This window comes from Marmota monax, unplaced genomic scaffold (genome assembly GCF_021218885.2).
Source record: "Marmota monax isolate L192 unplaced genomic scaffold, Marmota_monax_Labrador192_F-V1.1 WCK01_AAM20220418_F8-fsc00083, whole genome shotgun sequence".
Lineage (NCBI taxonomy): Eukaryota > Metazoa > Chordata > Mammalia > Rodentia > Sciuridae > Marmota > Marmota monax.
In genome coordinates this window covers 6857037-6881400 of record NW_026692848.1, presented here as the reverse complement: position 1 = coordinate 6881400, position 24364 = coordinate 6857037, and the positions used below count along the sequence as shown (strand labels likewise).

Sequence of the window (24364 nt, the reverse complement as noted above, 5' to 3'; positions counted from 1 at the left end):
CAGGTCTTGGGTACTTGTAGAAGACAAGATATACGACAGTCAACTTCAGTCCACATAGTAAAGTGGCCAGATATGTCGCAGCAGCATCATGTTTAGACAAAGGAAATGAGTAAGCCCTCAGGAAATATCAGCCTGTAAGGAAAACACACTTCACCATCAGCAGGGCACAGAGCAGGCTAGCCCCCTGAGGCCAGGCATGGAGTGGGCTAGCCCCCTGAGGTCTGCTGGTGGACCTCAGTGCCACCGAGCCCGTTAGGGAAGCTGAAGCCCATCCTAGACTGACCTGATCTGTCAGCAAGACCCTAAACAGAAGCCGGACGGCCTCAACTTTGATCCCAACACAGGCGATGAGCAAAGCTCACAAGGACATTAAGAGCAACTGTCACCCTCAGCTCCCCAGAGTCTCTAGGGGCAAGGGAAATCCACCAGAGGCACACGCACCAACAGCCGCTTCTGCCGCCACCAGGGGTTTCTAGACTGTGCGCAGAGGTTCAGAGAAGATCATCAGTGGGTTGAAGTTGTTTTTCTTTTTTTTCCATGCAAGGCTGCTTAGAAACAAGCTCTGCTGTGGCTCACCCCCAGCAGGAGGGCTCAGCTGAGCATCTTGGCTCTAGCAGACTCACTGGGATTAAATCTGGACAAAATTCCTGGACTCAAACTCTATGGGAGAAATGACAGGGGCTGAAGGAGCTCGCTCTGGTAGCCAGAGCAGAGCAGAGCAGAGCTGTCCTCCCCGGGTCAGCTCCATGGGGCAGGTGTGGTGTCGGGCTCACTCTGTCCCTGGCATCCCACAGAACAGACACCGAGGAAGACACTCGTGAATGAGATTGGTGAGTTGCCAAAAACTTCATTTAGTTAATGAAATCAGTGGGGAGATAAATAATTAAGAGAAAAGAAATGAGTTCCTAAGGCGGCAATGCTGACATTCTAACATACGCTGCCTAGGAGATGATTTACCCTCAAGTTGGGGGTCAAGAGTGCAGTCCCTTGCCAGGCTCAGTGGTGCACACCCATAACAGCCACTCGGGGGGCTGAGGCAGGAGGATCGCCAAGCTCCAGGCCAGTCTCAGCAACTTAATGAGGCCCTAAGCAACTTAGTGAGACCCTGTCTCAAAAATAGACCACACTCATCCAACTGTACTCTTCAAACGGGTGGATTTTATGGTATGTAAATTCTATATCAATAGAACCACTAAACAGTAAATGAACAAATGGAAGAAGGGGATCATTGAATAGAAGAAGTCAAATTAATTTCTTTATGGAAATGTAGAAGGAATGTGAATAAGAAAGAATGGGAAAGAGGGTCGAGGACAGAAATGGGAAGAGAGCCTGCGCCATCTTGTACCTTCTTGTGTCCTAAGCACCGGCCCAGCCATGCCTCCTCACCTGACCTCCCAACCCAGTTTCACCAACTCACACACAAGGACGCTCCAGTGAAGTCTGTCAAATCTCTACATAAAAACGACACCCTGGCTCTGGCATTTTCTCAAATGACTCACCCAATAAGGGCCGCAGTGGCCAAGGGTAACTCAGCATGATTCCAGTGTCTGCTTCCTGCCTCCAGAGATATTCAGGAGGAACCAGGTCCTGCATACCACAATAAAAGTTGTAGCATTTACACTTCCCAGGGTTGAAAACAAGGAACTCTACTTGTCTCCTGTCTTCCCATCTCCCCAGGGGACCTCAAAGATCGAGGACCTGTGGGGCTCATTCTGTTCCTGAGAAAGTGGTTTGTCTTGGCGGGAACAATGGGGATCATTCAAAATGGAAGCAGTTTCACCTTCACCCTGTTCTATCCTTTCCATCTGAAAACAAATTTCCTGACAACAAGGTTAGCAGATTCGCCCAATATTGAGAGTATTCAAGTACCATTTTGAGAACTCTGCTTTTTTTTGTACTTTTTTTCCCCCTCAAAAATGTTACCTTCTCTGAACGTAAACTTGATGCTCTTGGAAAATTTGAAAGGTGCATTTTAATTCATGACTTGAACCACAGAGACAGCCAAAATACAGAAGGGGGAATGATAATTACATTAACACACACACACACACACACACAAATGATTAAGTTCTCATCCTCTTTGGGACAAGAATTCTCTTACTTGGAGTAACTTCAGGCTTGGACTTTGGCACCTCTTTTTATGAATCTTCCTTCCTTAGAAACAGAGAAGTATCATCCACATAGAGCCATGTTTCAGGCTGGGTTTTGATAAGACTTGGCGGAAAGTTTAATCACGTGCTGGATGTGAAGGACTTGGCAACTGTTTCATCACAGATGTTTAAAGTTACTTTTTAATTGACAAGTTAAAAAGTATGTATGTTTATGGTCTACAACATGACGTTCTGATGCACGTTTACATGGGGAGACGATTTGATCAAGATAGTTAAGATCCAACCTGCTTATCATTTGTGGTGAGAACGTTCAAAACCTGCTCTTTCAGCCCCATTCCAGCATAGAATTCATTATTATTAACTACAGTCATGATGCTGCACAATAGATTTCTGAGCACATCAAGGTCTAAAAGCCACAGGGCACCATTTGGAGACTGAGGTGGCAGTAATGTGACCCGCGCTACCCACAGTGCCAGCTGCCCACTGCTGGTTACTACCACTGCTGCCCAGCCTTGAGGTCCCGCTTTTGTGAATCTGTCCAGTTAGGGGGGCACTGTAGCCACTCCACAGTAACTGGCACACATGGAAGCTCAATGAACTCTCAACTCAATGCAGGACGCGATGGGTAGTTTGTAGGACCTGGAAAAAATGAGAGTGTGGGTTTCCTTTTCCAAAGACTGTTAAGGACTTCAAGACTGTAAAAGCCGAGCCTCACTCTGAGGGTGGCATCCTAAGTGAGAGCCCAGTTTAGACACCATGGAGCTGCCCTGACTCAATGGTACTTTGACTTTACTGACGGGAAAACTCCTCAAATCTGTCCAACTCTGGAAGATATTTTATAACAGAAAGTAAGGACATATCATTTGAAAAAGGGGTTTTCTTTTTCTTTTTTTTTTAAGTCAGCAGCTAGCTCAATTGTATAGATTGTGAGCTGCCCTGCCCGGCCCCCAGCACCAGCTCAACAATGAATTGCACCCATTTCTGGAATCTGACCTCAGACCTGAGCAAGAGGTGCCCTGTGAAGGGATTCCCATTGCCCAGGAACGGTCAACGTTAGGGACTGGTGACTCTATGGTACCAAGCTAAAGCCCACTCCAACAAACAAAAGACGAAGCAATTCAACTCTCTCTCTCTCTCTCTCTCTCTCTCTTTTTAAACAAAAGCAGCCTCTGAACCAGCAGCTTGCTGCTATGATGCCATCTTGGCTCGAGCCAAGCTACTGGGGAGACGGAGGGGCAGCCCTCCCCTGGCCTTGGGCTGTCCATTTCTTAGCCCCTTCCTCCAGGGCTCTTTCATTCCTTCAACAAATATTTATGGAAGCTCCATCCTGGGGAGTGGGGACACCAAATGTTCTCGCTCTCCTGCAGGAAAGAATGGCGAGAATTCAAAAGATAAAGTGGAAGACTGCCGCCGCCCCCGGGAATGTGCAGTGTTTTGAAAATAAAAAGTGAAAGTGAGGCCCCTGCCTCCCCAGGGGGTGGGGAGAGGCCAGGACAGCCTTCGTGCTGGTGTGGTTTCTGAGCAGGCTCCTGTCGGTGCTTCTGAGCCCCGGAACTTGCTGGCCCCTCTGTTCCTCTCCCTCTTCCCCTTTGCTGATTTGCCAAATGTGTGGGCTCGACCCTGGAGACCCTGGAAACCCTGCTCAAGCCCTGGCATCAACACTGGGGCCTCCTTCCTGTCTTCTCATGGTCCCTCGAGGCCAGTTCACCACTCCCTGTGTGAGTGAGTGAGACCAATGGCATGAGAGGTCCTGCACAGGGCCAAGGCCCCGTGGTGGAGATGAATGTCACTTCCCTCTGCACACATGTCCACCTTCCCACAGCGCTGGACTCCTTGGGAGCCATGATGTATCCCATCCTTGTATCTAGTATCCCACATGGGTCTGGCCCTGGTTGGTGGTGAAGAAATTCTCCTAAACTGAACAGACTGAAGGGTCAGCCATGTCCACCACACAGTATTTCATGTGGGGAACTAGGCATCTAATCTACCTTCTGTCCAGATATAGATGTTGATCAGACAGCCTTCTAGAACTTTCTATCATGCCACTAAAAAAAACACCCAACACATGTTAGGAAACCAGCCAACCAGCCAACCAGGGAGAAAGGCACTCCTGCAGCGGGGTGTGTCCTCTTGATGCCTTTTCTCTGTATTGTGAGTGGACCTCAGGTGCTTGCACTCACAACATGGAGCCCAAACACGCAGAACCTGCAGGGGCTGCCCAGGGTGAGGGTGTCGACCAGGACACTGGCACAGGGACTCAGAGCCAAAGGACTGGTGCCTTTGAGGGTAACACAAAGGCTACATGAGCTCCGCATCTTCACCTCTAAGATGGAGACGACGTGCTACCAATAGCTGCTTTCCCAGCCTACCTGGGAAGCCAGGCGGTCGAGCTTGGTGAGCCAGGAGTTCTAGTGAAATCAGATGAAGCCTAATGAAGCACAAGGGTGTCAACAGCATCTTTGCTCACTGCATATTCAGATTGGGGCCAGGGGGCCACACGGCTGAGTGCTCGCGCCCAGACATGGGTGATTCTGGCTCCTAAACGGGTGACATGTGTCAGCAGACTTGTTGGTTTAATCTGAGCTAAACTCCGTGGTCAGGAACACCTTTCTCCATTTTCATCAGGCCCTGCCCCACAAGGCCCGCTGTTCCACCCCCATGAATCCTTCAAAGGGAGTTGCACTGGGCTGGACGCTCCACCTCTTGTGTGCAGTTGCCTCAGCAGCGCACCATGTCCATTTTCAAATGATTGCTGTGAATTCCTGGATTGTGTAGCACCTCACAGCCACAATTACCAACACCGTTTTGAAAAGAGCAAGGCTGCATGCGCACACACACACACAGATGCACACACACAAAGACGCACACAGATGCACATACAGATACGCACACACAGATGCACATCCACGAAGATGCACACACACAGATGTGCACACACAGAGATGCGCACACACAGATGCACACACAGATACACACAAAGATGCACACACATGAAGATGCACACAGATGCACACACACAGAGATGCGCACACAGATGCGCACACACAGATGCACACACACAGAGATGCGCACACACAGATGCACACACACAGATGCATACACATGCTAATGAAAGCGCTCCACCATCCTTCCTTCTTTTTCTCCAATATATCAAGTAAAACTTGGTTCGCCTGTCCCTGGCTTGCCTGTCCCTGGTGCACCTGTCCCCGGTCTGCCTGTCCATAGCTCTGCTTTTCTCCTCCAACATCTTTCTGTAAAAAGGGAGAAAAGGAATGCCTATTGGTTCCTCTTCCATTTATTACTACAAGTCCCACCCAAGCTTTGGAGATTTGGGCCCAATTATTCTCCAGCCCCACTGGGGAGCATGAGACCCTCATAGTGATGCTCAGGACAACTTGTTAAGATGTGAACTGGCAAATTTCACACACGTGTTGTGCTCAGATTTCAAAGACAACCCCAGTGTAAGCACCTGCATGAGAACGTAAGGGTAACGTGTACACTGTGGCAACAGGATCAGCAATTGCTTGTCCAAGGTGACGGGAGAGAGGAGAGCACAGAGTAGGCTTTGGAATCATCCAGAGAAGGGGTTTCTCTAGCAGAAACAAGGGAAGGTATGTAAAGGTGGTGACCAGAGACCAGGGGCAAGAGAACCAAGCAGCCCTCCATCAAATATGCCATCAGAAACGGGGAACGGAGAAGGAAAGAATCCAGGCAGGCATACTCTGGCTGGTGACTCCATCCCACCCAACCTCATGACTCAGATTCCTCATTTGGAATTGGATGGTAGAAGAAGAAGCCAGGAGACCACAACAAGGTCCTTGCTCCCAGAGTTACTCAGAGACCACCCAGCTCAGTTTCATTCTCAAAACCACCACAGATGTTCCTTCAGTGTGGGAGGCTGCAACTAAGTCTGAAAAGCCTCTGCTGTGTCTTCAAACTCCATGGGAATTGTGCATGTCATATCAGAGCCTATGCAACTTTGTTTCAATTTAATAAATCTTTTCCTTGGAAGTTGGGCATCCTGGTACACACCTGTGATCCCAGCAACTTGGGAAGGTGAGGCAGGAGGATCGCTAGTTCAAGGACAGCCTGGACAACTTAGTGAGACTGTCTCAAAATAAAATTAAAAGGGGCTGTGACTGTAGCTCGGTAGCATAGTGCCCCTAGCTTCCAGCCCCAGCATTGAAAAAAAAAAGGTTCCCTCAGGTCTTGCAAAACTGTCACTTGAGAGCGAGATGACTGAGATGATCGCAGCTCTGCACACACCCAGACGACCTCCGCACGCGGTGCCTCCGTTGCCGAGTGCACATTCACCTGGACGCCTCACTGAGCAGGCCAGGAAACAAGGGCCACACTCAAGGGGACCTTGGATAAGTCAAATCCTAGTGCCAGGGACAACGCACACCAAGACTCAGCTCCTGGTCTGAGTGAGCTCAAGGTCTCTCGGACAGAAAGTCAAAGGCCGTGCTTGAGGCCCAGTCCAGGCTGTTCCTAGTCCTGTTCCCTCTCTGTCACTCCTCATAGTCCCTAAAAGGCCCCTGTCTACACTGCTCATGGAGAGTGTTCAGTGGAGCAGGCAGGCAACCCCCCAGGTGGTCACTGATGAAACATTCCCACCATACTGATGGCATGTTGACTGACAGGTGGCCAGCTCAGCACCCTCAGGACACAGCTAGATGCAGACCTTACAAAGTCCATGTTGAAGGGGGGGCATTTCTCTAACAAGGCTTCACTTGATTCTTCCCTTGTCGCTTTGAAATTCACGTTTTTTTCTTTTTTTCCAACCTTCTCCCTGATCTTCTCCCTGATCTCTCCTCCCTAACCTCATTTTCTTTGAATCACCTCTTTAAAAGCCCCCTGTTCCTGCTGATGGGCAGAATCACAGCCTTTGGGACAGGAGTCCCCGGTGCTTCTCTTTTGCTAGCAAAACAATAAACTGTCTTTTTCCTTTTTCTCAAAACTTGTCCTTGTCATTGGATTGGCATCAGGGACAAGGACCGAGCTTTCAGCAACATTTTCTCTGGGGAGCAAGCCTGACTGGAGCTGCTGCTGATCTGACTGTGGAGAGACAAGCAATCGTTCAGCCATTTGAGAAGATGGCGGGAGTCAGAGGAAGCCCTAACGCAGCGAAACCTGGAACCAACATAAAAAATAATAATAATAAAAAACTGGGCAAACTCTCTATGATCCTTTCTCCCAGTCACCTGTAAAAGTTCACTCCTTTTAGTCTTCTAGAAATGGGGGTCAAATTAGTGTTTTAGTGATCCCGTGAAACTTTCATCAGACCATTCGGTCTTGGTAACTTCTTAAGTTTTCCTCTGATTTGAGGGATTGAGATGGAAAAAAATCTCTGCACATTTTGAAGCTAAAGGAAACTTCTTCAGCCTGAAAGAAGATCCAGCGAGACTGGGGAAAGGCAAGAACGAGCCCAGGAAGTATGTGCAATTGTTTCACCACAGAGCAAAGTCATGGCGACTCTAGGACCTAGTTAACCTTTGTGGTCCTCAGTTTCAAATCAAATTAGAGAAAATTCGGTGTGGATGGCGAAAGGATGAATGAGACACTTTCTGTAAAGTTCATACCACAGCAGGCTGAATAAAGTGCTGCTTTTTGAGGTGCATACGTGGCAAGGTTAAAAACTCAATGCAGTGAGCCACACTTGGAAAGAATAACACAGAAAAGTTGTTGTTGTTTCCTGTATTTACTACTCTAGAGTGTGGAAGAGGCCCTCGACACATTATCCAGTTCTGCTGACCTCTCAGACTGACTCCCTCCCCTCCATCCCCCTTCCCCAGGTCTGCAGAGGGACCCTCTAACTACCTCATGTACAAGGTGATTCAGTTCTTGGGCCCCTTTACTTCCTGCTGGGACAGCCCACATCCTTCCTAGGGTCGCAGTGAAACTCTAGCCTCGCCCAACCTCCAAGTCCCTTCCTTACCAGGCCAGATCCCTCCATCTCCATCTCTTTCTGATTCCCATTCCAGCCTCCCGGAAACCAAGTGCTGTCTCCCTCACCCCCAATCTTGTACTGCCCAGGTGACCTACAGAAATGCTACCCAGCACTAATCTTGCTTATCTCCCAGGACAAGGATGCCTGAGGCCAGAAATTCCTCTTCCTGCAGGCTCTCGAAATGGTTTGGTTGGATCTAAGATAGCGGCCAGAGTGACCCCAGGCAACCGCAACCTTCATTAGAACCCAAACTGCAGGCCCAAGGACCACCCCTCCCACCAGGGCCATAACTGTTGACAATGGCCAGGAGGAGAACCAGAAAGAAAGGAGCAAAAAGGAGTGGTGCTCAACCTCCTGGAAAATCTCCACCCATTCCCAGAAAAGACAGAAATATCCTCCCCTTCCCCGGCCCCCCACCCCTTCCACCCCTTCTGTAGCCTCCATCTCCCCGGGGAGGGTAAGTGATTCGCAAGTCTCTCTCCCATTTCTCCTATTCTGACCAAGGATAAAAGTCCCCTGTGCTGCTCGCTGGGAGCTTGGTCTTGTTAGTGGTTCCACAATCCTGAGGGAAAAGAACTAGTTAAGGGGCAAAAACATTGGTAACATAAGCACATTAGGATGAGTGTCCCCCACTCCCAGATGTAACTTAGGGTTTACTCTAGGAAATATTTCTGGAATCCCTGACTTGACGTCTGGTGGGTGTGTGGGTGGGTGTGGGGGGTCAGGTAGTCCCCTTTCAGTGTCCCCACAATGCTCTGTGTACACACCTGATCTCAGGGTGTTCAAATGACCTATTTAGGTTGCTACCCTGCCCTCCTCCAAGGCATGGCTGGCATCAGATTCATTCTTGCACCCCTAGTGCGAGGTAATTGATAGCCTGAACACAAGAATTTGGCCAAAAATGCTCCAATAGGGTTCTGGATGCTCTAATAGGGTTCTGTGTGAGAAGATAGAATAAAAGACTCATCTCACTCCTGTCAATCTTTAAGGTCTGGAAGGAAGGGAGATGGGAAGACACAGGAGTTATGGAACCCAAGTGTCCCCCAAGGAAGAACAACTAAGGCCCTAGCTGAAGGGGGCGGAGCAGGTGGCCCAGGAAGGCCATCAAGGTGGCCCCTCATAGGGGAAGCAACAGAGAAGGGAGGCTTCAAAGGATGGGGTTGGGTGGTGGGAAGCAAGTTCATGGCTGGGGATGAGATAGGAACTTGGGGATACAGAAAGGAAATTCTCTCAAAGGAAAAGTATCCATAAGCCATTGGAACACAGGCAACACTATGAACTGATGGAGAACAAAAGAAGCAACTGGTGAGCAATTCAGTCCTCATCCTTGGCCCACGTCTTCGCCTGCAAAAGTGACCCAATGTGGGGCAATGGGCCAGCACACAGGGAGACCAGGGTGAACTGTGTAACCCTATCCCGACTCCACCTCCAGCTCGGCCCTAGCTACTGCGGAGCTACCGTCCTCCATAAATATTAACACCCCAAAGCAAGGTTTGCTGCTTCGGGCTCTCGAGATGACCCGCATTCTCCCTTGCCTGTCTCTGCTTTCCTAATCGAGTCTCTGCCTGTGCCTCTGACACATCCTTAATTTCTGCCACGACTTTGGTGGAGAACCCACAGGTCCTGAATGGAGGTTCCTCCAGGAACTCCCCGCCTCCTTCTCTAGCAGGAATGAGACTCCCGGCAAGAAGTGGGAGGAGGACCTTAGTAGATTAGCTGTTAATCATCTGTGAATCAAGGTTAAGCGAATTCTCCCTGAGGGAGAAGGAGAAGGCTGCAGACCAACCCCACCAGGCAGGGGGAAGGGTCCTGGGTGGAGCCCTGTCAGGCCACCCAGTCACACCCAGCTCCCAGTTGTCACTCTGGTTACGAGAAACCCTGGTTCTGAGAGCATTCTCCATGCAGATTTACCAGAAGCCCCACATATTTCAATACTGCATCGTTCCACGTGTGCCTTTCACTCAGTGTATGATTTTCCAAGTTCTCTTAAAGTATTTGTGAATTTAAATTAATAAATTGCCATTTTGGTGGGGACACCCCTCCTCCCCCATCTTTGTCAGAAAATGAGTCCTCAGAAGGTTTACAGGGCCGGGGCTGGGGCTCAGTGGTACAGCACTTGCCTAGCATATGTGAGGCACTGGCTTAGATCCCTGCCATGACATAAAAATAAAAACAAATAAAATAAAGGTACTGTGTCCACCTACAACTGAAAAAAAAAAATAAAATAAAAGGAGACAAGAAATCGAGGAGCAGACCAACAGGACTTCAGAGAACAGGAGTTGCATGTGCAAATTCCCTCAGGCAGTGGTTCCCAGTGGTGGGCAATTCTGTCCCTTCAGGCAATAACTGGAAATTTCTGGAACATGTTGTTAGGCCTAGGGCTAGGGGGACTATTATGGCATCTAATGGGATTGGCCACGGATGCTGCTCAGCAGCCTAGCCCACGCAGGACAGCCCCTCAACCGAGAATTCTTTGGCCCCAAACCTCGATAGTAATGAGATTGAGAAGTCTTGCCCTGGGAGAGCCTGGCTGAGAGACCACACGGGCCACCTGACCACCCGACTTCTTGCACCCCAGTTTTCTCCAGGCTACAGTGCCATGTGTGTTCAGGGCCAGCTGCTCTGTTTTGTGCTAAAAACAGTACAATTAAGAACCCTGTGCCATCAGTAAGAACCACTGCAGTAATTAAGATAAACCTGTCAAGAAATAATTATCATATACTATAGTCCTGCATCTAGAAAGAGTTCCTGTTTTTTGAAGGCTGAATAGAGAGAAAATATCAGAGAAACAGACAGACGGTGGAAGGGTGGCTAGACAAGGTGTCCACATATTCCAGGACGGAAGTGGCTCATCTTGTCTCCTTTCGGCCCACCTTCCCCCACGGTGGAAAAGGGAGGACAGAGAGGGGATGGGCTAGGTGACTTACGAGTAGGATCCAGGGTAAAATTTCAGATGACCGCATTGACTGTATGCTTCTGGCTACAGCATCCCGGGAAGAAGATGTGCTTGGTGCTTTAAAATTTCATCAGCCTTGGTTAACCTCTGCCCACAGAGAATTGACTGCTCAGGAGGAGCCCATAGAGATGGGAGACAGAGCAAATCTCACTGCTGGATCAATCCATTTCTCCCATTCTCATTTCCAACTCTGTCCAAGATGAGCCCTGGCAGTATCTTTCCAGATCTGCCTTTAAACTTAACAGTGATGAAATTCGACAAAAGGTTGAAAGAAAACCTTGGATTCCATCCAGCCACAGCCTCGGGAACCAGGAAGAGCAGCCCTGGGAGTACCCTTAAGTGCTGCCGCTCAGGGAGCTTCAACCTTGGCTAAACCCTGGGCTGAGCACAGCTTGGATTCAGATGTTTTAACCACAGGGTCCTCCCCTGCTCCCATCTCAGGTCTTTGACTAAAACACAATAGACCACATTCCCTGGAAATGATGGCAGCACATCTTATCAGCACTGCTGAGTTTTCCTCCAGTTTCTATAATACTTCTCTCTTGCAGTATTTCTGCAGCTCTTACAAACTAGGATGGAAGCATGCAAGGGGAAGGTCTCTGTGGTCCAGCTTTGTTCATTATTTAAAGGAAAATCTCCTGCACATCTGCTCTGTACTGGGTTGAGCACCAGGCACTGGGAATCCTGAAGAATTTGCCACAGCAACACAGGCATACTTGGGGGTTTCAAAGCCAGGCTCTGGAAAGCAAGAAACTGGGTTCAAATCTCAGCTCTGCTACAATCCTAGTTGAGTCAGCCTTTTATTTTTTTTAACCCGGATTGAACCCAATGGTACTTACCTATTGAGCTACATCCCCAGCTTTTTAAAAATATTTATTTATTTAAAGACAGGGTCTCACTGAGTTGCTTTAGGACCTTGCTAAGTTGCTGAGGCTGATTTTGAACTTGTGATCCTCCTGCCTCGGCCTACTGAGCCTCTGGGATTACAGACATGTGCCACCACGCCTGGAAGTCTTGCTAATCTCTACTTGCTTTCTTTTTTTTCTTTTTTTTTTTTTTAATATTTATTTATTTTTTTAGTTTTCAGTGGACACAACATCTTTGTTTGTATGTGGTGCTGAGGATCGAACCCGGGCCGCACGCATGCCAGGCGAGCGTGCTACCGCTTGAGCCACATCCCCATCCCTCTACTTGCTTTCTCTGTAAGGGGAAAGTGATAACAGTTTTGACGTGCTAGTGTGTTTATGAGGATACCATGAATTAATAAACAGACTGACATGCAGGGAGCACTCAATGTGGATGGCATTTTCACATATCCTATGGGCCAGACACCTCACTGTCTGCAAATTGCCTGTCATCCCCCATACTGAGGAACCCTCTCCTGCAAGCATTTTAGTGTCAGCTTCAAACTACCATAAAATCCAAAATGCACTCTCCTCTTACAGACTCCACAGGGGAAGGACCTTGAAGTAGCTCCTCGGTCTTACCCAAGAGAGCAGAGACAAGAAGTGACAGGGATCAGCTTCATGCTGGAGGGACAAGATGATCTCTCCTGAGACTGAAATCACAAAGAAAATGCTGCATTCTTTCTCCCCAGACCAGCCAAACACAGGGGCAGGTCTTCCAAATGAACTCTGTCTTGCTGCCCATGTGATTTCCAGACTAAGGTAGAAATGAAGTGGGGCAAACTGTTCTACCAGGAGGAGCTTTGCAACGTGAATAGGAAGGGAAGACCACAGCACAGCTGTCGAAATGGCTTCTCCGCCTGGCCTGGGTGACCCGCTATTTCTACATGTCAGGGGGCAAAAACCCCTTATTCCTATTGGAACAAGACATGGACTTGGAATGAGTTGTGGGGAATAAGCTTCACAGGAAATGAGGATTCATGACGTCAGTGGGCATACAATTTTGATGAAGGCAGCTTCTCTTTTTAAAAGCATGCTACATTTTATGTCTACCTGGGGGGAGCTTATAGTCCCTGGGAAATGTAGGAGCAACTCAAAACAAGAGGAAAGCTCCAGATGATCTCGCTTAGCTTGTTCTTTTGGAAAGAGAATACCCAAGCCTTTCATACCAGGGCCGGAAATCCTGCTTCTTCCCATTTTGTTAATTAACAAATGTTTCCCAGCCTTACACTCAACCAACAAGGGGGAAAAAAGTAAAATAGACAACAATCAATGACTAATCACACACTCTTCCCTATCTAGCATGATCTATGTATAAAATTGTTCAATGAAACTATGTTCAGTGTCATTAGCTGACAAATGCGTCTGTGGAACGTAAGGGTCCCCTGGAGTTGCCACGTTGCCTCCCTGCTAGTTCCTAAGCTTCTTAGAGGAGAACTACTTTCCTGCTTATTGCTATGTCACAACATACAGTGCCTGTGACGTCACACTCAACACTATTTGTTGAATGGATGGATAATGGATGGGTGGTCTGCCTGTGTGGGTGAATGAATGAATGAATGAAGGGTGACTGGAAGCTGTGACTTGGAGTCAAAGACAGAAGTAGAGCAAAACAGATTGGAGCAACAAAGTGATGACGGAAGGAAAACAGGTAGGCCATCTTGGTGGAGCAAGAGTACGTTCTGGAAAAGGCAGGTTAGAAAGATGGCTCCATGATGATGTTCGACAGACATTGCTCTGAGGACATTTCTTCTAATCCTATCATTAGAAGAAAACAGGAGTCAGCCAGTCACAGGCTGTCCCTTCAACGCCCACTGGAGGGGTGAAGGCTCTGGCATTGAAAGTGCCTGCTCTGCTCACCTGACCCATAGAGATACACAATAAGCACTTGTGCAGAGGGGTCCTCTTCCCTCGGCCTTGGCAGTGTTGCTGCCCCTCACAAGCACACACAGGAAGCCAGATTTCTGGGTTCTGATGCGAGCTTTCTAACTCATTCTGTCATAGACAGAGGCTGCTGTACTAAAGCTGCCCAGGTTCTGTTAATGTTGCACAAGCGCTGACATGTTTCTCCAACAGGGTACCAAAACCCACTCAGAAACGTGAATGCCACCTGTTTCCATGCCACCACCCTCCTTCCAGAATATGGCAGGTAGGACAAATTGCACTGTCCACCAAATGGCCATCAGAGCACCCATGACTTTAAGCAATAGCAGTGGTAGGAATTATTAGGAGGATGTCTTATTAGGGTACATTTGAGGTTCCCTCTTCTCAAATTTTTTTCTTACATATTTAAATTTTGACTTAAGTCTAACCTTTTAAGTTTTGAGCTCCAGCTAAAACATTAATGGATTACGAAGGATTCTGCACACAAGGTAGCGCTAGCACACCTGGAATCCGGTATGATCCACCTGTAGGCAACTTGGGAGGCCGAGGCAGAAGGATCTCAAGTTCACAGGCAGACTAGGCAACTTATTGAAACCCAGACTCAAAATACAAATTAAAAGGGGCTGGGGATGTAGCTCAGTGGTAGAGAGCCCTGGGTTCAAACCCCTGTACTAGGGGAGCAGGGCTGGGGTGGGGTGGAAGGGGTGGGGATAAGGACTCCGTCTTGAAGTCAGTCTTTCTTTTAAGTCCTTCTTGAACTGATTTTTTTTTTTTAAATTCTGTTCCTGAATCTGTATCTGCTTCTATTCTTTCAGCCAGCACAGAGCATACCTGCTTGGTTTCTCCACTGAAGACTGACTTCTGCTTGGACCAGGAAGCTTGCTAGATCCATGATCCATTCTTTATCACCCATCTCTGCTTTCTGGGGCATCCTGGGCAAGAATTCCTCCACCTGGTGAACTTCAAGGACTAGCTGCATGCCACTTCCTCCTCTCCAGCTGGGTGCTCTCCTGCACTGTACCACCCTGTTAAGGTGGATTTTAAACTTGAGAGCAGACCTTCTAGCCTGAAAATGGACCTAGAAGATGCACATTTCCCCTGTGACTAAGATATACCTTCTACTTGTCTCACTAGTTTCACAACAACCGAGTCAGATTCTTGCAGATGGTGAAAACCAAGGCAATGACTGCCTCGCTTCAGTTGTTAACTCAGCGTCACCTCCATTCAGCCTCTTCCAGAGAGCCCCGAATTCACATCCGCTGCAGCATTACCTTCCCCAGCTCAAGACGGCTAATTATTTTAACCTCTCTCTGAATATCACAAAGTGGTTTTCATTTTCTTGTTTGGGGCTATGCTTCCATAGGGTTCTTACTATTCGTTGAATTCCATACCACTAGGCTTTTTGAAATGCCTGCTCTGGAAACTCAAGAGAGCTCACAAAGCAGACTTTGACTTATACACTGTCAATTTGCTTTGGAAGGTCATGTGGGAACTCTACATCCTTTAGGTCCATTTTCAGGCTAGAAAAACAGTGACTTGGCATAAATTCCTTCCAGAACAAGCACTGAAAACCTACCATCCCACCGTCTCTCTATGTGAACTGACATGTGCTTTTCAAAATGAGGGTCGTATTCTTTTGACAATACTTATCTGGGCTGTGCCCTTTAAATCTTCCCTTGTCTTTCCTTTCAGTTCTAGCTTTGTACCTGCTATTTATTTAGCCCCAAGATTCTTGGATGACTTCTGAATCTGAAATGCTCGGGATCTCTCTCGCGCTGTAGTCACTTTTATAAGACATAGATAATAGCATGTTTAGATGAGCCTCTCTGAAAACAGAGCCTCATTAAAACCGCCCCTTCTTCCTGCTCCCACCTGGCAGGGTTACTCAGGATTCTAAGCAATGTTTTAGGCTTCCTTTGGTGAAGGTGGGGATCGAACTAAGCAAACTTCACAGATCTCATTACAAATAATTTTAGGAATCCAGTATGGAGTTGGTAATGTAATTTTGGTAATTTAGGCTGCCCATCAAAAGCATAGGGTCTTTTATTATTAAATATTTCCTCGTGGACTGAAAAAAAGCATCAGTTTAAGCAGCATTTGTTAATAGGTCCATTTGGATTATGTCTTTCTAAGAGATGTGTTATTTGATTCTAATTATATTTAATTTGCTAAAAAAGTAGATAATAATTTTCTTTTTTTTTTTCTGAAAAATCAGTCTTTCTCCCCAAACAGAACATGAAGACAATTCTGTAGTTTTAACTTGGGACTTGTGATATTTTGGCCCTATTCTCCTGGCACACCTACACATATATACATACACACACACACACACACACTCACAAACTTCCTTCCCTCTCTTGACTTTTTTTTTTCCTCAGCTGAAGATGGTTAACTAATAAGCACAGATGGGTTAATCCTACAGTTTTGGAACAGAAAGTCCATCAACCTTCACTTTTAACAAGGGTGAACAGGCTTGGTAACCCACCTAAGGGCAATGCACAAACAAAACATGGAAAATTCTGCTGGTTGTTACCATTTGTTCCCCCCAGGTCCAAACTGAACTTTGAATTAATGCTACCGTAAGTTCACACAAGAGCAAAGACCCATCTTAAAGATACTGAGCTATGTAGGCAAGCCTGGGTAGCTGATAACTATTTATCAGTGCGAGTTCTCAGGCACTCTCTGAAAGTTTATTTCAAGGATCTCACCTCCTTCCTATAAACACTCCTTCTCCTTAGCTTGCAGTCAATATCACATCTTAAGAAATGTTTAGATTTTCTAAAAAAAAAAAAACCCAGACACTAAAGACTTGCATAAACATCAAAGTACTCCGTTTTTAATTCCTAGATATGATGGAGAAATTCATAGGCCCCAAAATAAGTAAATAAAGAGGTGATTACAAATGCCTGTTTCCTTGACAACTCCCCTCCCCCAGCCCTCCTGTGATAGGGAAAAACCAAAATGAAAGTGAGGAGGGGTAGCCACCAAGCCATGCTGGATTCCAGCAAGCCCAAGCAACAACAGGCGCAGAAAGGAAATACAAATAAATCAATTTAGGTCGGGTCTGCATTTGGTGTAGTATTTTTGTGGTTGCCATAGAAACGCCAAAGACGGAAGAACACGTTGCACGACACAAAAGAGAGCAATATGTATCAGGAACATTCTCCCCAGCTTCATCCTCAGCAGAGAAAATGCTTGCATCGGGGGCAGTGGGTGGAGGGGCCAAGAGCAGCGGCTGCAAGTGGAACCCCGCAAGGCACGCTCCCCAGCCCCGCACAAAGCCGCGGTCGTCGGGTGGCCGCGCAGCCGCCCCCGGCTCCCCGCAGGCCCCCTGCACCTCCCCGCGGCCGCCCGCTCCCGCGGCCAGCCTACCCTCCAGAGGTCCGAGGAAACCCAGGCGAGGAGAGCACGGTGCGGGCAGGGGATCCAGACATCGGCCACACCCAGAGAAGGTGCCTGGAAATGGCACCAAGAGCACATACCTCCTTCCTCGCAGCCCTGGGCACATGGACTTAAGAGCCAGAAACTGAAAGGGAGCCGGCTGGGGTTCAGAAATTGCCACCACTTTACAGGAGCTGTAAGTCAGCCAACGCTGGAAAGAAAAAGCGAGACTCCACCCAAGGGGTGGACCCTTCGGGAAGAAAAAAAAGTGATCCTCAGCTGACGTCTCTCCCCACCCATGTCACTTCCTTTTAAAGCTAGGATTTAGCGGCCCGGGGAGGGAAGGTCGCACTGTGTAATATGAGTCACCCCTTGCCCCCTCCAATTAGTGCGAGGAAGTGCCCGGTCGCCTGCGTTTGGAATCGCGTTTGAGGTCTGGCTGCGGAGGGCCGGCATCGCCAACAAAGCGGGCCAAGGGGCCTCCTCGGCGCCCCCCTCCCAAGTCCTGTTGCATCCCCGCGCCGCCGAAATGGCTCCTCAACCCAGCCTCCCCCCCGGGCGGGCGACCTGGAACCATCCGCAGGAGGCTCAGATTGAATTCGGCACCCCCCCCCCCAGGATCCATTTGTCCGCGGAAGCCCCTCTCCGCTCCTCCGCTCTGCTGGAGGAAGCCCCGCGGGAGGAGCCCGAAAGCCCCTTCTGCAAAAGCACGCCTGACGCCCGGGAGATGAGACGGTGGAACCCGGAGGCCGGGTCTGCAGAACCGGGGTCTGCCTCTGCTCACCGGGGCTGGCCAGCACTGCGTGCGCGCTCACGGCGGGGTCTTGGAGGGTCCCAGCACAGCTGAGCCCAGAGTCCCCGCAACTTCAAGAGGGCAGGCTGTGGCAACGACCAAAATGCCAGGACTCCGACGATCCTGGAGGATTATTTCAATCTCGAACATTTGAAGGTGGATGCCCTTCAAATGTTCGCTGTTAGAGCCATTGTCTCAAATAGTTGAGTGTTTACAGGGGGCTGTGGCGCACGCTCGCCCAGGTCTCTAGATGGTTGCAGTCCACAAGGCAAAGTAGAACGTGCTTCCCGAGAGCTAGGGCACACTGCATGCCAAAGAGCCACAAAAGTGCCCAACAGTGTGTCAAGCATGCAGAAAGTGAAGAGAGCTCTTTGGGTTGTGACAGGGCCAGGGGAGGGCATTCATAACCCAGGACCCAGGATTTGGAAGTGAAAAACCAGCCTCTACCTCAGAGCAAAGCCTGTCCAAGGAAGGGACATCACCTTTGTCCTTGGAAAGACCCACAGAACACTCCTAGGCACATTCCCACCCTGCTAAGTTGTTTATCTACAAATAACAGGAGAGATATGCTGTGCCAGGTGTCCCTGACTCAGTCAGGCTAGGTGGGGATCCATAGCAATCCCCTAGCAGCCACCAATCAGCATGAGACAGGGAAATACCTGGGATGCCAGATGACCCTCCCAGTAGTTTATGGTGGTTGATAACATGTTGGGAAACCATGTAGTTCAGCACGAACACCCCTCCTGGCTTAAACCAATCAGTTCAAAGGAATCCCCCTCTTATAGTAACCAATCACCCCTACCCAACTTGTTCCCTCCAGTGAATGTGCTAATCATGTTTTAGAGTTGTTATTTGATTTTCCCGCGGTGTGTGATGATTTGCTAAGAGATGCTATGATGTATGTGGGGGGGTCCCTGCCTTCTCCAAAGAATGTATAAAACTGCTGTAAACCCTGGGCTGGGGGCCGCTCAGCGTCACCAGTTGCTGTGTGTGTGCACGGAGGATCGAGCTAGCTCGCAATAAACACCTCTTTGCTGCTTACATCGATCTTGGTCTCTGGTGGTCTTTTGGGGGTCCCGAATTCAAGCACAACAGAAGCTCCTCTAGGGCCAGCGGCATTTGGATCACCTGGGATGGGAGAACAAAGAGCACCAAAGCACAAGGATGGGCATCAAGGACCTTGGAGGCATAAAAGATCAGAACTGAAAACCCTCTTGTGGCAATGGTTTATGTTAGTGTCGCTGTGGAGACACGTTTGGTCATCTAGTAAATGCTTGTCAAGGATATTGATAAGCTTCTTGCAGCAAAGCAATTTTTAAAAAGTTCTCTCATAACTTTTCAAGTTAACACTTCATGAACTCATTGCTGGAGGAAAACGTGAAAGGGTTTTCTCCAAGTACTTCTCAGATAGAGCTAGTTGAGTTTTGAATGGGAATTTATTTTAAAACCTACAAGTGCATAAATTTGTGCTGTATTTATAACAAGTACAGTCAAGATTTCAATAGAAACAATGAGAAATTTAAAATTTTGACAACTGCAATTCTTATTCCATCCTCAATACTTTAATGTCTTTATTCCATTGTTAACATTAAAATTAGTATGCTCATTTTTGCTAACACTGCCTATTTAGACAATGTTCCTCACAGTCCCAATTATCTAGAAATAAGGCTGAGAAACAGGGGCAAAAAATTACTACTTCTAAAAATTTAAAGTGGAATTACAACATGAATGAATTAAATCCCCTGCACTTTATTTAGAGTCCCATTTACAATCAACCTTTATTTTACACGCCCTTATTCAGCTATTTTATCTTAACGGAGAATTGTGATTGTTTCTGAGTCACAATGTAACAATCCAGTTCAACAAATACTTATTGAGTAGCCAAACCACAAAAGCATGAATAAGACATGGACATTGCCCCAAAGGGTTCAAAGTCTTTGAAGAGAAAGAGAGGGGTAAATAATTAAGATGCAAATAGAGGCCATGATTAACATCTGTACAAAGTTCAAAGGTGGTCCAGGGAATGGGCAAAGGGGAGAGGGAGGGTGGTGTCTAGGTTTCTTAGCTCACACAAAGTCTAAAATGGGTGGGGTGAGCCACATATACACCCATAAGACAGAAAGAAATAAACATTGTAAGAAGTAAATCAGCTTGAGCATCCCTAGTCCAAAATTCTGAAATCTGAAATGCTCCAAAATTCAAAATTTTTTGAGCTCCTGCGTACCAGTAGAGAACTGCATACCCACCTCATGTGATAAGTCACAGTAAAAATGCAGGCAGACTAAGAATAGTGAATAAAAATCCCTGCAGGCTGTGTACAAGGAATATAGGAAACAAAAAGAAATGTCATGTTTAGCCTTAGGTCTCATCCCCAAGATGTCTCAGTAAGTATAAGCAAATAATGCAAAATCAGAAAAAAAAAAAATCACTTCTGATCCCAGGCACTTCACATAAGGATTACTCAATCAGTCCACCGGAGAGAGAGGAAACAAATTTAGACAGAGACCCAAGGAACAAACTCATAGCTCAGAAAAGGATGTGTAAATAATTAACCCACAAAAAAAGAAGCAACCTCACATAAAAATACATTTCTTCAGCTGTCCACTTGTCAAACACTAAACTAAAGAAACTACAGTGTGCAGCAAGACCAGGATGCTATGCGACAGGCCCTCTCCTCTTGCTGAGGTGGGAAATTGTTACCGTCTCTGGAATTCAATTAAACAAGCCGTTTCACATGTTCTTAATCCAATAATTAAACTCACTAGAATGTATAGCAAGGAAATCAGCAGAGAGAAATCCAAAGATTTAGGCACATACATGCACATTTGTCAAAGACTGGAGCCATGCTGACTGACGGGGCAGGTTGGTTCTTCAAATGATGGGCTAGTCACGTGGTGGACCATTCTACAAAAACTGAAGTCCTGTTTTGAAAGATGGGGACACTTTCATGATACAGTAAATGAAAGACAACTAAGCTATATAAAAATGTAATCACCTTATTACAACTACACGAATATGTATTATATTGTGTGTAGGGGTTGAGTAAGTGACCACCAAATTCATGTCCATCCAGAACCTCAGAATATGACCTCATTAGAAAATAGGGTCTTTGCAGATGTGATTAGTAAAGATGAAGTCCTACTGGAGTAGGGCCTGAGAGCCAATGACTTGTGTGCTTTCTAGGAGGAGGAGAGACACAGGGAGATACACACACACAGAATGAGACCTTATGATGGTGAAGCAGACTGGCATGATGTGTCTTGGGCAGGGAACAGGACCTTTGGTAAACATCAAAAGCTGGGGGAGATGCACAGGACAGAGTCTCCTTTGGAGCCTGCAGAGGGAAGCAACTGTGCTGACCCTGTCATTTGGGACTCCTGACCCCCTAACTAGTGAGAGAATAAACTTCTGTAGTTTTAAAGCACATGGTTTGTGATCATTTGTTATGGTAACCCTGGGAAATGAACAGTGTGAGTGAAAAGGTCATTGAGCACTTCACAATGATTGTTTCTGGAGAGTGAGATGGAGGGTGATTTTTTATTTGCTTTCTTCTGTTTTATTGCATTGTATAAAACTTTCTATAGTGCATATGTATTACTTAAAAAAACACGATTAAAAAAAACATATGATCCTTTTCTCTTTCTTTTTTTTTAAGAAAATGTCATGTTATGACCAATACACAATGGTGCTTGAAAATTTGTTGAGTTTTAATCACGTCACTGTGGTGTATAGTGTGCCAAGCGTCAGTGTGAAGTGATGAGAGCATCATATGTAATCTCCATCTAGACGACTCAGCTCTCTCATTATAGCACCAAAGTAACTACAGACAATACGCAATCAAGTGAATGTGGCTGTGTTCCAATAAAACTTCCTTTGTGGATATGATACTAAAAAAAAAAAAAAATGATCCAAGGTTTCACTCTAGGGTGATTTAGCAAAGAAGAACCCATGATGATTATGACATGCTAAATCCCAAAGATGAAAGTGTGCTCACCATCCTCTACAGAGGTAGCATTTGTTTTAGATCAGGATTGTCTTTCTGAACTAAGTTTGGGGGCTTAAGTGATGAGTATCTGATCTAAATGTTAACTTGCATACCGTATACTTAATGCTGTACTAGATAGTTGAGGGATTGATTGTATTATTTCAAACTGCCCTTTCTCTTAGTGCATCATTAGCTATATACGGACAATATTTAGGCTTTATTTCCATTTGTCTTGTGTTGTAAACAACAATATAGATATCCATATAGATGCACATACTCAGTTTCAAAAGTTCCTCAAGTTATAAAATATGAAGATATCATGTCTGTAATTACGATTAAGTTCACTGTACACTAAATTAGGAATTGTGACTGCTTAGAGGAAGTAAAGAAAAGTGTAAATAACAACATTTGTTTGATATTTGGAATGCATCATTTTTTTTTTTTTGGCTCTATTGTGCTTTTTTTTTTTTTAAAGAGAGAGAGAGAATTTATTTATTTATTTATTTTTCGGCGGACACAACATCTTTGTTTGTATGTGGTGCTGAGGATCGAACCCGGGCCGCACACATGCCAGGCGAGCGCTCTACCGCTTGAGCCACATCCCCAGCCCCTGGAATGCATCATCTTAAATTAACAGTTATATATTTCAAGATCAACCCCATTTGGGTTTTTCTAATATGTCATACCTATTTTATTTTTTAATTTTTTTCTTTGCTTTACATTTTTTTAAAATTTTCATACCTATTTTAAATGACCAACAAGCTCTCAGTGTATTTGTGGACCTCCTGTTGATCAGCTCTCAATGGTGGGAATCAAATTAAATCCAGAGCCTCATGTATGCTAGGTGATTGCTCTACCTACCACTGAGCTATGTCCGCAACACCTCTCCATACATCTGAACACTGAATGTTGTCTTAAAAATTATCCTTGGTATTCACTTAGCTCTTTTCTCTTTTAGACATCTTCAGCTCAATTCAGTCTGACTGGGGATGACGCTGAAAAGTGATCTATTCCCCTTTCCTGAATCCCAGGAATGAGCATCTTGAAATCATATAACCCAGGAGCAACTCCTACCACCATAGAAGGAACCAAATTCAAATTAGCATCCAACAGATTGACAGCAAGTTGGAAAAGACCCTAGTTACACACTCTGATTTTAAAAAGATGAATACTAAACGTTGTGCTGGTCTTCATAATTAAATGATAAAAGAGTACATTAGTTAAATTGCTCTTCAGATGATTTTTCACTGTCTTTGCGCTTTACTTTTTTTTTGAGAGAGAGAGAGAATGAATCTTTTTTTCTTTTTTTTTTTTTTTGTAGATGGACACAACACAATGCCTTTATTTTTATGTGGTGCTGAGAATCGAACCCGGGTCCTGCCCGTCCTAGGCGAGCGCTCTACCGCTGAGCCACAATTCCAGCCCCATTTGTACTTTACATACTGTGATTTAAAAAAATATATATAAGCATGTGTTACTTTTATAATGCAGTTTTCATAGAAAAGTAAATCTGTTTTCAAATTCTAAAATCAACATGGATTGTTATCAGCTGTTGACATGTTGCTCTTTATCTGGCTGTCATTGAAGCTTGTGTCATGGTGGCTTTTTAGGGGAGAGCTTCTTCAGAGTATGATGGTGGCCCAGGGCATGTGCATCCCCGGGGGCTTGTTAGAAATGTGGAATCTCAAGCCCCAGCCCAGACCTACTGAGAAAGAAACTGCGTTTGAACAGCACATCCAGGAGACTCATTCGCACCATGAAGTTTGAAGAGTACAGCCGTTTTTCCTTTAGTATCGAGGGGGTTGGTCCGGGATCCCCGTGTACACCAAGATCCTTTGATGCTCCGTTACCTTAGGTAAGATGGCACAGTATTTTCATATCTTCTATGCACATTCTCTTGTACATTTTTATTCATTGTTTATTAGAGCTTCATTGTTATAAATAATAGTTGGGTTCACCCTGACAAACTCATACCTGCATGGAAACCAATGTCAGCTCATGATCCTCCTTCTACCCTCTTCTCCTTCCTCTACTCTACTAGACTTCCTTTCGCTCATCTATTAATTTGTATTTGACAGTTCTTTATGTAATCTTATCCTTCCCTCCTCTTTCCTATATTTTACTCTAGCTTCTGCATATGAGAGAAAACACTCAACCTTTGAGTTTCTGAGTTTGGCTAATTTCACTCAGCATGACAGTCTCCATTTCCATCCATTTGCCAGCAAATGCCACTCATGCTTCTAAATCATCTCTAGGTTACTTATGTAAATGGATGTAAACAGATGCTATACTGTATTGTTTAAGGAATGATGACAAGAAAGAAGTTTTTAGATGTTCAGTACAGACACATAAAACAACAGCCACCCTATTTTCAATCTGCAGTTGGTGTATCCATGGTG

The 24364-nt window shown here is 46.3% G+C and overlaps 1 protein-coding gene across 3 annotated transcripts in view; it reads right to left on the bottom strand.

Moving 5' to 3' along the window:
* Positions 1-17448, bottom strand: part of Agpat4 (1-acylglycerol-3-phosphate O-acyltransferase 4) — a 104447-nt gene extending 86999 nt beyond the window's left edge. Inside the window, exon 1 of one of the 3 annotated variants that reach the window (XM_046449377.2) lies at positions 17289-17448. The gene's annotated coding sequence lies outside the window, so the exon portion shown is untranslated. Of the gene's footprint in view, positions 1-10988; positions 11364-17178 lie in introns of those variants that run through there. The other 2 variants (XM_058580954.1, XM_058580955.1) reach the window with 2 other exon arrangements.
* Positions 17449-24364: the final 6916 nt, after the last annotated feature.